General features: G+C 39.8%; 1 pseudogene; it reads right to left on the bottom strand.

Annotated features, from left to right (window-relative positions):
* The window catches only part of LOC120878839, a 55,333-nt pseudogene extending 41,128 nt beyond the window's left edge, over positions 1-14,205 (bottom strand).
* Positions 14,206-15,201: the final 996 nt, after the last annotated feature.

Raw genomic sequence — 15,201 nt, 5'->3', positions numbered from 1 at the left:
TTTACTCTGCAGAATGCTCAAAAACATCATGTAAATTAACGGAATTAGGTCTGACTGGGGCTGGGGCAGTTACATCACTTAAATAAAGAAGATTATGTGGAAATGATCTAGAATTCAGATCTAGTCTTAATCCCTAGGCAACTGCTCCTGTGCTACCATAGCAAATGACTGCAGATTTATTGATGGGAGATGTCAGCACAGTTGAAGTTCTAGGTACTCTGTGAAAATGAGATGAGTTTATATTCATTGATTACTAACTGCAGAGACTGTGCTCTCTAGTCCCACTCCCCAGCTCAGCTCCCAATACCCGAAAGTCAGAGTCCTGCTTTTAAGAAGATTAGAAGACTTCTCTGGGGAACCTGACTACCCAAGATGAAAGATGTACAGATTCTGACCTTGACAATGCCTTAACAATTGGTTCACTCAGATCGCCACATATATAGCATATAAGCTATATGTATACATTTGGAGTTTCCAATCAACTTTTTGGTCCATTATTATGGGCCAAATAAGAGCAGACAGTTAAGGCTCACAAAACATCTGAAAACTACTGCTTTCCCAGTGGTCATGTATGGATGTGAGAGTTGGACCATAAAGAATACTGAGCGCTGAAGAATTGATGCTTTTGAACTGTGGAGTGGGAGAAGACTCTTGAGAGTCCCTTGGACAGTAAGATCAAACCAGTCCATCCTAAAGGAAATCAGTCCTGAATATTTATTGGAAGGACTGATGCTGAAGCTGAAGCTACAATACTTTGGCCACCTGATGCAAAGAGCCAACTCATTAAGGCTCTGGTGCTGGAAAAGATTGAAGGCAGGAGGAGAAGCGGAAAACAGAGGATGAGATGGTTGGATGGCATCACCAACTCGATGGACATGAGTTTGAGCAAGCTCTGGGAGATGGTGAAGGACAGGGAAGCCTGGCATGCTGCAGTCCATGGGGTTGCAAAGAGTTTGATTTGGCTGAACAACAAACGGCAACAAAAAAGTAACAACAAGCAAGCAAATAGAGGTTAAAAATAGGAAACAAGAGATAAGAAAATCAAAAGACAAGTTCAGGAGGTTCACATGAAAATAACAAAAATTCCAGAAAAAACAACAGAAAGAGAGAGGAGGCATTTATCAATGAAATGATCCAAGAAAATTTCCCCAAACCAAAATATTTTCCATTTTGAAAAGGCTCATGAAGGTCTAACACAATAGGTGAAAATAAAGACACATAAAAATCCATTACCATTAAATGTTTTAAAATACTGAAGACCAAAAACGTACCTACATTTTTTTCAGGTTGGGGGGGAAAAACAGGGCTTTGGCCACATATATAGGATTCAGAATTAGAATATACTAGAATGTCTAACCAGAACAATTAAACAAGAAATTTAAAAAATTAGAATGATTTTGAAATGTCAACAGCAATATTGGAATTTAGAATTCAACAGAGAAATACCTCAAAATTCTGAAGCAAAATTATTTCCAAAGACTTCTATTACTTGCAAGCTATCACTCAAAGAAGAAAATAAAATAGACACTTACATACTTGCAATATCTCGTGAAATTTTTCTCCCATTACCTTTTACACGAAGTTACAAAATAACATGCCCTCCCAAAACAAAGAATCAGCTGAAAAAGGGAACCACACGGGACAAAAGAAACAGGTGGAGGTAAAGAGAATTCCCCAGAACATTGACCAAGGAAATCTCAGGTAAATCACATTAGAAACTGTTTTAGAAAAGTGCAGAGGACCATATGTAGAGTTGTCTTACCCTCCAGAGTGAACAGATAACCACAGGGAAAGCCACTGGAACCATCATCTCTTTTGATGAGTCCACAGTGATGATGGGAATGCCTGAGATAGAAAGATGGTGCAATGTAGAAATATACATCTACTCTTCAGGGTTCATGAAAGCTTCATGTCTCTCTTTTACTTTTTTTGGCGGGGGTGGGGAATTCATATTTATTTTTACTCAACTAAACAAAAGCTTATCACTGTAAGGAAAGAAAAGGAAAATATGCTAGAATAAGAATTTTCCTATAAATTCCTATGTGATTGCATATATGTATAAACTTGCATTAGTTATTTTTAATTGTAAAACATAAAAATTATTTCCACTGAAGTTAAGATCAGAGCAAGGATGCAAATATCATTACAGTTTTCAACCTTGCTCTGGAGGTGTTGGTCATCACCACAAGGCAAAACATATAAGTGATATCTAAAAACTAAAGTGGAAGAAACAAAATTTTTTTTCTGAAGATGACAATTATCTTCTTAGCAAATGAGAAATAGTCTTCTAAAAAATTATTGGAATAGTGAGAGTTCAGTTAAGTAGCCAAATACAAGATCATCCACAATAAAAATGGCTTTCCTAAATACCAACAATCACCAGTTAGAAAAAAAAATAATGAGGGATTAAAGTATCCCAAGCATAATTGCTATCAAAAAAAGAAAATATGGAATATATAAGAATGAACAAAAATTTCAAGATCTTTGTAAAGAAAATTATAAAACTTTGAAGACATAAAGATAACCTAATAAATAGCAAGATAATCATCTTGAAAAGAAAGACTCAGTATTGGAAAATGTGAGTTCTTCTGGAAGTAACCAGTACAACCAAGTAATGAAAATAAAAATCCAAATAGAATTTGCCATGGCGTATGAAAAGGCAGTAATAACTAATACTCATTTTTTACAAGAAATTTACAGGAAAATTGACATACACTACAGCGAGGCCTGGCATGCTGCAATTCATGGGGTCGCAAAGAGTTGGACACGACTGAGCGACTGAACTGAACTGAACTGAACCAGATAACCAAATAGGACTTTTCTTTAAGAGCATTAAAAACTGTGTATGTTCTCTAGGGCTGCCACAGAGTACCAGAACCTGGGTGACATGAAAAAACCAGGAATTTCCTCTCCCACAGTTCTGTGGGAAGGCCACTTGCCTTCTCTGAAGGGTCAAGTTTCTGGCCACTCTTGGCCTTTTCCCCAACTTGCAGATCAGTTCAGTTCAGTCGCTCAGTCGTGTCTGACTGTTTGTGACCCCATGGACTGCAGCACGCCAGGCTTCCCTGTCCATCACCAACTCCAGCAGTTTGCCCAAACTCGTGTCCATCGTGTCGGTGATGCCATTCAACCATCTCATCCTCTGTCGTCCCCTTTTCTTCCTGCCTTCAATCTTTCCCAGCATCAGAGTCTTTTCAAATGAGTCAGGTCTTCGCAGCAGGTGGCCAAAGTATTGGACTTTCAGCTCATCATCAGTCCTTCCAATGAATATTTAGGACTGATCTCCTTTAGGATGGACTAGTTGGATCTCCTTGCAGGTACATTACTCCAAACGTTGCCTCAGAAATCCATGGCATTCTCGGTGTCCCGTCACACATCTTCCCTCTGCCAGCTCTGCTCATCTGCTTTCAAAGACATCATCTTGTTGAATTAAGTGCCCATCCTATACACACTATGACCTCTTCTTAACCTAACTACATCTGTAAAAGCATGGTTTCCAAACAGATTCACATTCTGAGGTTCAGGTAAGGACATGAATTTTGGGAGACAATATTCAACCCAATTGGGTAACTGAAAACGTTGGTATTTTTAAGAAACTGCATACTAATACAGAATAGATTAATAGAACAGAATAAATCATTCAGAAATAGACCCATATATATTTTAAAATTAAAAACTATCAAAACAAAACAGATTGGTAATTGGCTATTCATTTCAGAAAAAAAGATACATTTAGAAGACTTCTTCCAAATATACATAAAAACAAGTTTTACATAAACCAAAGAGCTAGATTTTAAAAACAAAACCATAGAATATTAGGAAGTTAATGTAAGCAATTCACATAAAGAAAAGTCCTAGGGAGAAAAGTCAGTCACTTTTGTGATGTCTTTAAGAGATAGATACAAATCTATAGCCCCAAAGTATAACATAGCAAGTTACAAGTTATGAAACCCTTTAATTAGAAGGTCACTCATTTGGGGCTTAAATCATTAAGAAAACTCCTTTTAATGAGTAAAATACCCTTGAGAAAGATAACCTGTCATTTCATAGCCTGTTATCAATTATCCAAAAACTGAGAGAGGGAAAAAGAACATGCATGTGGGTATTAGGGACAAATTTCAACTACTTACACTATGGTGACTCTTGCCTTCCACTTTTTTAAAAAATGTAATATTTATTTCCTTATTTGGCTGTGCTGGGTCTTAGTTGCAGCATACGGGATCTAATTCCTTAACCCTTCCCCCTGTACTGAGAGTCTTAGCCCTTGGACCACCAGGGAAGTCCCCTGCCTTCCATTTTGATGCAAATGAATATCAAATAATAATACAAGTAATAGTAACTATCACTGTGGCTTTGTACTGTTTGCATGCCTTAGCTCATTTAATACATCCCACATCCTTAGGAGGTAAGCATTATTTATTCCCATTTTAGGTCTGAGAACACTGAGGATCAGCGGTTAAAAAGAAGATTGTCTTTCCCTGTGTACCCACCCTGTGTAGGCTGGAGGCCCCCACGTGGCAGGGATCTTACTGTGGTTTTGGCACACCTGACTGTCCAGGCAGACTAAACTCTGCCTGAATGCAGAAGCCAAGTCTTATTCCTTTCTACAGCCAGCATACCTAGCTAGATCCTCAAATCCTAGTGGCTACTCAGTAACTGATACAATTAGGAGATGGCTAGGTGGGCTTCCCTGGCGGCTCAGCTGGTACAGAATCTGCCTGCCATGTGGGAGACCTGGGTTCGATCCCTGGGTTGGGAAGATGCCCTGAAGAAGAGAAAGGCTCCCACTCCAGTATTCTTTCCCGGAGAATTCCATGGACTGTATAGACCCTGGGGTCGCAAAGAGTCGGACACAACTGAGCGACTTTCATTACATTATTAGATGGAAGCAGAAGCAAGAACTGAAAAGAAAGGCTGGTTGCAAGTCAGGCAAAGTTGATGGTGATTAAAATGCTGCTTCCTCCGAGTGTTCATTCTTATATTTTGTACTTAGTGAGAGACAAACATCCCAAAGAAGCTGCCCAGATTTGAAGCTTGTTTCCACTTCATGCAGTGTGACGTTGGGCAAGTGACTCAACTTGTAGAAACCTGTTTCATTTTCTGTAAAATGGAGATAACAGTAGTATCTGCCTTCTGTATTACTGAGAGAGCTAAATGTGATAATCCAAGTAAAGCTTTTAGCATGCTGAGGCTACCAAGACTATTTTACTATTCTGGTAATTACGGCATCAGGCCAGCTTTCTCCAGTAGTATCCTTATGCGGTCAAGTTGTTGCCTCTTTCCTTTTCTGCAACTAAAGGGTGCTCCCGTGAAACTCTTCTTCATCCAGACTGAAAGTCAGTTTAAATTCAAGTGAAGATGAAAAGATGGACTCTGTTGGTGATCAAGTTAAGCTGACGTTTCAGAATAGCAGATGCTGTAACTTGTGACCCCACAGGAGCACTTGCCTGTTCTTGTTTCCCGCCTGCTAAATCTGACCCTCACTATGGAAGATCCTGGAATGCAGTGGTACCTTTGTAAGCAAATAAAGGAACCTCTGCTGAACAGACTCGACGATGTCAGACGACAGAAATTTTAGTAAGGAATAAACAAAAATCACCTGCAGATCATATTAACTTTATTTCTGTTATATACTGTAATGTAGATCCTGCCTTTTCTCTAATTGCTAAATCGCTTCAGTCGTGTCCGACTCTTTGTGACCCCAGGGACTACAGCCCGCCAGGCTCCCCTGTCCACAGGATTCTTCAGGCAAGAATACTGGAGTGGGTTGCCATGCCCTCCTCCAGGGGATCTTCCCGACCCAGGGTTTGAACGCACCTCTCTTAAGTCTCCTGCTTTGGCAGGCGGGTTCTCTACCATTAGCGTGCTTGGGAAGCCCTCAGGTGCTGCTAGTGGTAGATACAACGAAATTCTATCATTATTGTGTTTTTACTTTAAGCATTCTTCAAAACTACGATCTTTGGGAAAAGCTCAGGGTGGTCTATTATATGACTTGCTGGAAATTATTTATCTATTTCAAGTTTATTGAATATTTTTGTGATCTTTAATTTTTTGCTCTCTTAGTATGATGGTTGTCCCTGTACACACAGTTTTTGTGTATAGCTCTGATTTTTTTATTAATTTAAGTTCATAATACAATAAAAATAGGTATTTGCAATAAAAGTATTCTTTCAGAATTTAAACAAGATCTGAGGATATGTCTAAAAGAATATGTCAAAATACTTCATGAGTCTTCCACACATACCAAAATTACTATACCACCCACAAAAATGTTGCAACTATCATGACAGCTTGAGAAGAGATATTCATTATTTTTCACAATCTTTATGACTGGCCATAACAGATGTCAGCTTCAGTGAACCATTACAGCTAGCCAGCTGACCAACAGCCCTCACCACATCTATAGCTAGCTTTGTTAATTTATCTTCTACATAATCAAAGTAGAAGGCTTCTCTGATGGCTCAGATGGTAAAGAATCCACCTGCAATGCAAGAGACCTGGGTTTGACCCCTGGGTCGGGAAGATCCCCTGGAGGAGGGCATGGCAACCCACTCCAGCATTCTTGCCTGGAGAAGTCCATGGACAAAGGAGCCTGGCAGGCTACGGTCCATGGTGTTGCAAAGAGTCAGACATGGCTGAGCAACTAACACCCTACTTGCTTTTATCCAATTTAGCAGTCAGGTTGTTCTTACAAATTCTCAGAATCTTGATTATTTCTAGCATACAGCTCCCAAAGACAGCTAGAGCACTGTGAATCTACACTGATATCATGCAATGGCAACTTCCTACATGGCAGGAGCTCAAGACCTCAGCCAGAGTGTGTTATGACTTTTGTATTAAACCTCCCCCATGTTTATTCCCAGTGCCCCAAGGATTTACCAAAGCAGTAATAACCACTCAGAGGAGATTAGTCCCCAAGGTACTGGCTGATAGCTTATCACAGAAGGTGGTTACTCAAAGGCTAATGCTGGTTTGAGGAAATTGCTAGTCTCTCATATTTCCTGTTCCTCAAATTTCCTTTTATTCCTTGAATCTGTTGCTCATTTTTAAATATATGTTTTATTTCCTTAAGATTTTCTTATTTCATTTTTTATTCTACAATTAGGGGTCTCAAATAGTTATCTTTTAGTCAAATTTCCAATATGTTCAGAGCCCTTTGCCACCATATATTTTAGAGTTATTTATGATAAATAATGACATTGTATTACATATTAATATTTATATTAACTATATATATTAGCATCTATTATTTTAGTTGCTACTGTCCTACATTTCAAGTTTATCATTCTTTACATCACCTAGAAGAATATTTGGAAAATTCACATTGTCAGAGTTTTAGTAGATAGAAGCTCTGATCACCCAGCATCACTCTGGTGAGATGAGATCATGAAAGGAAGGCTGACCTTGAACCTGCGTCGTATGCAAGCATTATGTATACTTTTCCATATTAGCAAAAAACATATTACCATGATTAAGTGTGAAACTCTTTTCTTAACCAAACCATACTCTGTCCCCTCTGTCATCTTCAAAGATTACAATAGATTCTCTATAAAATAGTGAAAAGCAAACAACAGTTCCAACTGGTAAAGGGATACTTACATATGCTGTCCTTATTATTATTTATTGTCTTAGCAATTTATGTACAAACCTGAAGAGAGAATTTCCTTGGGTGTCAGAAAAGTTAGGTAGGAAATGTTAACCAGTAAATAAACAAGAGTTACCAGAGGGAATGCAGGAAATATGTTCTTTAGAATTATTTTTCTGGGTTTCTTGAGCTCCCCTGAAAGACGTAAAAGAACAAAATCACAATGGGTAAATCTTATGTCTTAAATTTATCTTTAAAATTGTTTCATGTATCAGGTGTTGGGCGGGAGTCTTCCTATTCACCCTGGTCACTATCACACACACACACACACACACACACTAATATGCACAGACACCCGGGTGTGTGTAGTAACTGCTACACACACCCGCTCCCTTCAGAGCTTGCTGCTAAATGAACAAAGCGGGGGGAATGAAGACATTCCCCTCATATATGGTAAAATTTCTGAATTAAAGGCCCAAGAATGAAAATGGAAGCTGAATCGACACAACCCTGTGGGTTCAGAGCCCACCTGTGTCTTCAGGCTTCTCTGTTGGGTACTAGGTGCTGAGTTTGAGTAGTGGGAATACAATGGTAAGCAAAAACAAACAGGAAGCTCAACCTCTCCTGTTTCCTGTTCCTCATTTTTTCCCAAATTTCCTTTTATTCCTGAATCTGCTACTCATTTTAAAACATATGTTCATTACCTTAAGATTATGAGAAGAGGATTTATGATTAACTCAATAATCACATAAAGAAAAGTTAAAATAGTGACTGTGATAAGGGTCCATATAAAACAGAAAGGGCTGTGAAAATATATTATATGATAATTTGATGGTCCCTTTTGTTATTTGCATCACAGGCACACCAGCTTTCTTTCAGTTCCTCAAAAATGTACTGCCCGTTGCCCTCAGCCCATTCTCTCATGGTCTTTTCTGGTTGCCTAATTGACATTAACCCTTCCTTCAGCAATCATAGTTTCTTCTGGGAAAATGGGAGCCAACACTCTCCTTGTTGTTGCTCAGTCACTCAGTCATGTCTAACTCTGAGACCCGTAGACTGCAGCACCCCAGGCTTCCCTGTCCTTCACTGTCTCTGAAGTTTGCTCAAACTCATGTCCATTGAGTCTCATTCTCTGTTGCCTGATTCTCTTCCTGCCCTCAATCTTTCCCAGCATCAGAGTCTCTTCCAATGAGTCAGCTCTTCGCATCAGGTGGCCCAAGTATTGGAGTTTCAGCTTCAGCATCAGTCCTTCCAATGAATATTCAGGGTTGATTTCCTTTAGGATGGACTGGGTGGATCTCCTTGCAGTCCAAGGGACTCTCAAGAGTCTCCTCCAGCTCCACATTCAAAGGAATCAGTTTTTCAGCCCTCAGCCTTCTTTATGGTTCAACTCTCACCACATCCGTCCATGACAACTGGAAAAACTATAGCTTTGACTAGACAGACCTTTGTCAGCAAAGTGATGTCTCTGCTTTTTAAAACCCTGTCTAGGCTTGTCATGGCTTTTCTTCCAAGGAGCAAGCATCTCTTAATTTCATGTCTGCAGTCACCATCTGCAGTGAATTTGGACCCCAAGAAAAGAAAGCCTGTCATTGTTTCAATTTTTTCTCTGACTATTTGCCATGATGACATGATCTTAGTTTTCCAAAGGCTGAGTTTTTAAAAAGCCAGCTTTTACTCTCCTCTTTCACCTTCATCAACAGGTTCTTTAGTTCCTCTTCGCTTTCTGCCATTAGGGTGGTACCATGTGCATATCTGAGGTTATTGATACTTCTGGCAGTCTTGATTCCAGCTTGTGCTTCATTTGGCCCAGGATTTTGCTTGATGTACTCTGCATATAAGTTAAATAAGCAAGGTGACAATAAACAGCTTTGACGTACTCCTTTTTCAATTTTGAACCAGTCCATTGTTCCATGTCCAGTTCTAACTGTTGCTTCTTAAACTGCATACAAGTGTCTCAGGAGACAGATAGAGTGATCTGGTATTCCCATCTCTTTAAGAATTTTCCACAGTTTGTTGTGATCCACACAGTCAAAGACTTTAGCTTAGCCAATGAAGCAGAAGTAGGTTTTTTTTCTGAAATTCTTTTGCTTTTTCTCTGATCCAGTGGATGATTCTTCTGCCTTTTCTAAGTCCAGGTTGTACATCTGGAAGTTCTCAGTTCACATACTGTTGAAACCTACCTCAGAGTGAACCTACTATGAGCATTACCTTGCTAGCATGTGAAATGATGCAATTGTGTGGTAGTTTGAACATTCTTTGGCATTGCCCTTCTTTGGGATTGGAATGAAAACTGACCTTTTCCAGTCCTGTGGCCACTGCTGAGTTTTCCAAATTTGGTGGTATATTGAGTGCAGCACTTTAACAGCATCATCTTTTAGGATTTGAAATAGCTCAACTGGAGTTCCATCACCTCTGCTAGCTTTGTTCGTAGTGATGCTTCCTAAGCCCCACTTGACTTTGCACCCCAGGATATCTGGCTGTAGGTGAGTGACCACACCATCACAGTTATCTGGGTCATGAAGGTGTTTTTCGCACAGTTCTTCTGTGTATTCTTGCCACCCCTCCTTGATTTCTTCTGCTTCTCTTAGGCCTTTACCATTTCTGTCCTTTACATGAATTCCTTTGGTATCTCTAATTTTCTTGAAGAGTTCTCTAGTCTTTCCCATTCTATTGTTTTCCTCTATTTCTTTGCATTGATTGCTGAGGAAAGCTTTCTTATCTCTCCTTGCTCTGCATTCACATGGGTATATCTTTCCTTTTCTCTGTTGCCTCTTGCTTCTCTTCTTCTCTCAGCTATTTGTAAGGCCTCCTCAGACAGCCATTTTGCCTTCTTGCATTTCTTCTTCTTGGAGATGGTTTTGGTTACAGCTTCCTGTACAATATCATGAACCTCCATCCATAGTTCGTCAGGCACTCTGCCTATCAAAATTCTCCTAGGCCAACAAAATTGTCCAGTTATACATTCTCATAGCATCTGTGAAAAGAGTAGAAGAGTCAGTCAGCAGTTCTCTCTCCCTGTGGGTCCTCACCTTTCCTTAATGCCAATATTCAGTGCAGAAGAGATCATGATTTAGCATTTATATACATAATGATTTTCTAGGATAGTCTTATTCCAAATATTGTCCCATTTGTGACACCATTTTCCCAAGTCTTACCATTTTCTGAGAATTCTCCCTGACATAGAGAATTGAACTTTATAGCTATGTGTATACTATGTGACCCTGGGCCCTGGTAATGGGTAACAGCACCACTCACAGAGCTCTGACTCACTGGAAGCCTGTCATTGCCAGTCCACAGGATTTCTTGCAAAGATTTGAACCATATGTCAACAAAGCTGAGAGAACCAGGAAAAAAGCACTCAGTGTTTGCATAATAGGCAACTGATAACTTTAATTTTTAAGTCCTAGAGCTTCCTTGATTTCTGTTGTTCCTGAAGACAGGTTGCTCAGGTCTTCCTTGAAATACAGCATTGTTCTTCCAGCCTATTTCCTTCTGCTTGTTTAAGCTAATGTGTGTGAGTTTCTGTTACTTAAAGCCAAATATCTCTGACTAATAAATATTTGTCCTTTGACAGATATCAAACGCCTTCCATCTACATCCACCCAGGGGTTGAATGTACTGTCCCTGGGCTGATTGAGAACTGAAGAGTAAAGACTTAAAAAGCTCTTATTCAGGTGCTGCCTCACCCACTCTCTCCTATGGGCTTCTGGATGATTTAGTGACTATCAAGCTTTCAATTTCCCTACCTGTATATTGGGGGTAATTGGAAAATATAGAGACAATAAAATTCCAATCAAATCCCTAGCACTTAATAAGTTATTGATGACTACGGTTATTAGTTCAAGCTTTTGAGCAAGCAAAAGGGCAACTTTTAAGATTACCTGTTCTTTCCTTTGGGCCTTTTGCTCTTTCTCATTATGTACTAGATTCTTACATTGGAGATAAGGAATATAATACAATAAAATATATAATGTAATAGCTATACAAGTGGTGAATATCCTTGGTTTTGAACTTAAAAGATGAATGTTCCCGCAGTAGTCAAAGTCGGCTGCTTACAAATTACCATTTTACTGGTAAAAGTGTTAGTTAGAATTTAGTAATGCTTAAAAGTTATTAAGTAAATTAACGATCCCAGCATATACCCAAATTCCTCCAGCTTTTGTTTACTGCTCGCCGGTTTTGAAGAGTTCTGTAATAGTTGATAGGTTAGCAAATTTTGTTAATTTGTTTACAGCAGAGTCGTCTAGCAATGAAACACCATTGGCAAAGAAACAAGATGGAATTGGCACAAATAGAAGCCAAAGATTTCTGTTCTTAAAAGAGAAAGAGACAATGTGAGAGACTGAGAGAGAGGAAAAGAAAGCTTTGCTCATTATCCTCTCAAATGGCAGTGGCCCATTTAATTATAAAACACTGATCTCTCATAGTTTTATTTTCTCAATATCTCAATATTAAATTCAATGCTGAGTGACTTTCCTCTCATGCTCAGAATTCACCAATGAACTCTTGGTTAGTAAAATCGCTTTTGATCACTTCTCACACTCTTCAACTTCTGAGGCGTTTCACTATGTGGATTACTCTCTCCTTTGGAAACTTGGTGAATTTCTTTCTCTAGACTTCCTCTGGCTTCTTTATCAAATCCTCTTTCTCCATCCAACTCCTAAAAGTTGACATTCTCCATCATCCTTCTCCAATCCTATGCCATCTTGCTCTACCTCACTCTCAGTGCTTGACCTAACAACTCTATTGATTAGCAAGCTGGTGAAGTGGAAACAATTTGGCAGTTATTTAAGACTGTGTGCCATGTCTTACACACATCTGCAACCTTCTGGTCTCCACAGCTTCACTCAGATTTCTGTATGCTGGAATTTTTCGGGGGGATTCCATTAAAATTGCTACCTTTTCCACTTGATGAGACAGCAGAAGGTGGTTTTACCTTCCACTGAATTTCCACTGTAATTGTATTGTTCCCTTACAGCCAGTTACTACATACTATCATATTATTACTTATTCATAAATCACAGAATTATGGTGACTTTAAGTGATATTGCCTATTTTTCAGGTGGAGGAGGGTGAAGTGCAGAGAGTTAAAGACACTTGCCACAGCTAGGAAGTGACGGAAGTCAGGCCACAACCTAGGGAGAGCCTCTTCTATGGCTGCAAACCTCTTTGGTGGAAAGAATACATCTTACTCATCTTAAGGCACTAACACAGCGCTTTGAAAATCGTCAGTGTTTCAAAAAAATGCCTGCTGGCAAGAGAGTTAATAGATGATGGACACATCAGTGACCACAGGGGGCCCTAAAATTCAGGAAAACTTTTTTCGGTAGTAGGGAGTCTGCTTCACGTTTAAATGTCCAAGAAAAACACCAATAAAAAGGTTGAAGTTGAGGAGGTGAGAGGGAAAGCGCACAGGTGGAGGTCAAGGGGAGAGGCTGACTTTGAAAATGTAGAGAAAACTTGTATCTTAACATTAAAGGGAAGAGTACTTAATCTGACCTTAGACCAATCAAGGAAATCTATGATTCTATTTTAAAAAAAAATACTTAAAAGCCTGAATGTGTCACACCCACCCATAACACAAGCATAGTCTGGCATTGGATTATTCTTAGATTCACAGTTTCATGAAAGAGGACTATTTCCACACTCTCCGAATTCATCCATTAATAGAATAAAAACTAGATTGGCACGTGAGTCCCCTATCTGTTGTCCCAGAAAAGAAAGCTGAAAAAGAGAAGTTATTCAAGAAAATAAGTACTTTGGAATAACCAGAAAAAATTAAGAGTTGGTGATTAATGCAGAGCTGGCATATTCTGATCTGATTTGGAAAATAATAAAGAAGAAAAAATTACTTAATTTAAATAAGACACAAAATATAATAAAAGATGTGCACTTCAGATTGCATGCAACAAGTCCTGGGTTGAGATTTGCTTTTCTCCAGGTATTGCTGGTACCTGCTGGATACATAGAGCATCCCCCACCTGAATATGCAAAATATCCTTGGAAGATGGCTTCCGTCAACTGGGAGGCTTCTAGAAACTCAGCACTGAAAGAGTTCTGAAGTAATTCTAGCTTCTCCTTCCTCGCTTTTACCAGCAACACTACTGCACTTAGGGAAACAAGGCCGAGCGTGGCCATTTTCAGCAACATGCTGGCTATCTGAAGCCAAGTCACCTCTCTCACACCACAAGAACTCAGAATTCCCAGCGCCAGACATTTCTTTGGCAGCTTTGGAGCAGAGCAGCTGGGATAAAAAGGCTGGATGCTGTACTAGGCAAGGAGCAGAGCCTGCCTGGCAGTGAGCCCTGGGCCCAGAAAGGTGGTCCAGAGATTCAGGAAAGAGATCATATTGCCAAAACACCTCTTGAGAAAACAGTAGCGAGCTCCACTGCATGGGAACGTCACACCTACCTCTGCTGAGTGGAGAGGGGTCATAAAGGACCACAGGGCCCAATCAACCTGGATGCTCAGGGAGAGCCCCAGATTGATGCACGAGGACTTCAACACCCCTTTGAGGGCCACAAAAGCATCTGCTCCAGTTATATCAGCAATTAGAAACCTCATGCCCAGCAACATCCAAATACTCTCTTGAGCTGTATCTTCCTTGCTTTATCCATTGTAACTGAATTTTTAAATTCTGCATAAATGACAGCTGATGACTTTTCCTGCCTATATTGGTAGAAATGATGTTCAAGGGTTCTCTGAAATAAAAGAGTGTTGCCCTTCTTGTTCCATCTTTGTTAAATAGAGACTGTGTTCAATCATTAACAAAATACATGTGATGCATCCAGGTAAAATAATGTCAGATTACTTGAAAGGGTTTTAGTTTGACTTTTTAAAAAATTATCATCAAAATAATACATTCAGATGGAAAAAAATTTTGGTAAGATAGGTACTACAGCAAGAAGCAAAGATTTCCTACTCTACTTCACCCCTTCCCAAACATATTCCCAGATTTTTCCTCTGGGAACAACCATTTAGGAGTGTTTACCGTTCTGGTTCTTCTTGGTGGTTGCTTCCACTGTTCGTCCGTGTTGGCTCAGATGGTAAAGAATCTGCCTGCTATGCAGGAGACCCAGGTTCAATGCCTGGGCTGGGAAGATCCCTTGAAGAAGGGCATGGCAACCCACTCCAGTATTCTTGCCTGGAGAATCCCATGGACAGAGGAGCCTGGTGGGCTACAGTCCATGGGGTCACAAAGAGTCAGACATGGCTGAGTGATTAATTCTTTCTTTCCACAACTCTAAACAATAGAGAAACTTTTACTCATAAATATTTTAACTTAAGACAGTGTCTGTTGACTTCCGCCCATGAACACTGAGGAGTTGGCTCACTTACTATCCTCTCACTCTACTCCCTCTTCCTCCCATTCTTTCCATCAAGCTTTCAAGAGACCAAGTATCTACCTTTCATTCGTTTTACAGAAACAAATTAACAACGTGAGGGAGTGAAAGACCCTGTGACATAAGCCTGTCCCCTAACCAGCCACCATTCTGGTGGCCTGGGTCACGTGCAGAAAGATGAGGCCAGCTTTCCTGGAGGAGGAGGCCTGATCCCCTGGACAGAAAGAACAAAGATCTTTAACGTCTGAGCAAGGCCTGAGCCTTAATAGC

Source organism: Oryx dammah, unplaced genomic scaffold, assembly GCF_014754425.2.
Source record: "Oryx dammah isolate SB20612 unplaced genomic scaffold, SCBI_Odam_1.1 HiC_scaffold_19, whole genome shotgun sequence".
Taxonomy (NCBI): domain Eukaryota; kingdom Metazoa; phylum Chordata; class Mammalia; order Artiodactyla; family Bovidae; genus Oryx; species Oryx dammah.
The sequence above is the reverse complement of the archived record's forward strand: the minus strand, read 5'-3'. Positions and strand labels throughout refer to the sequence as shown.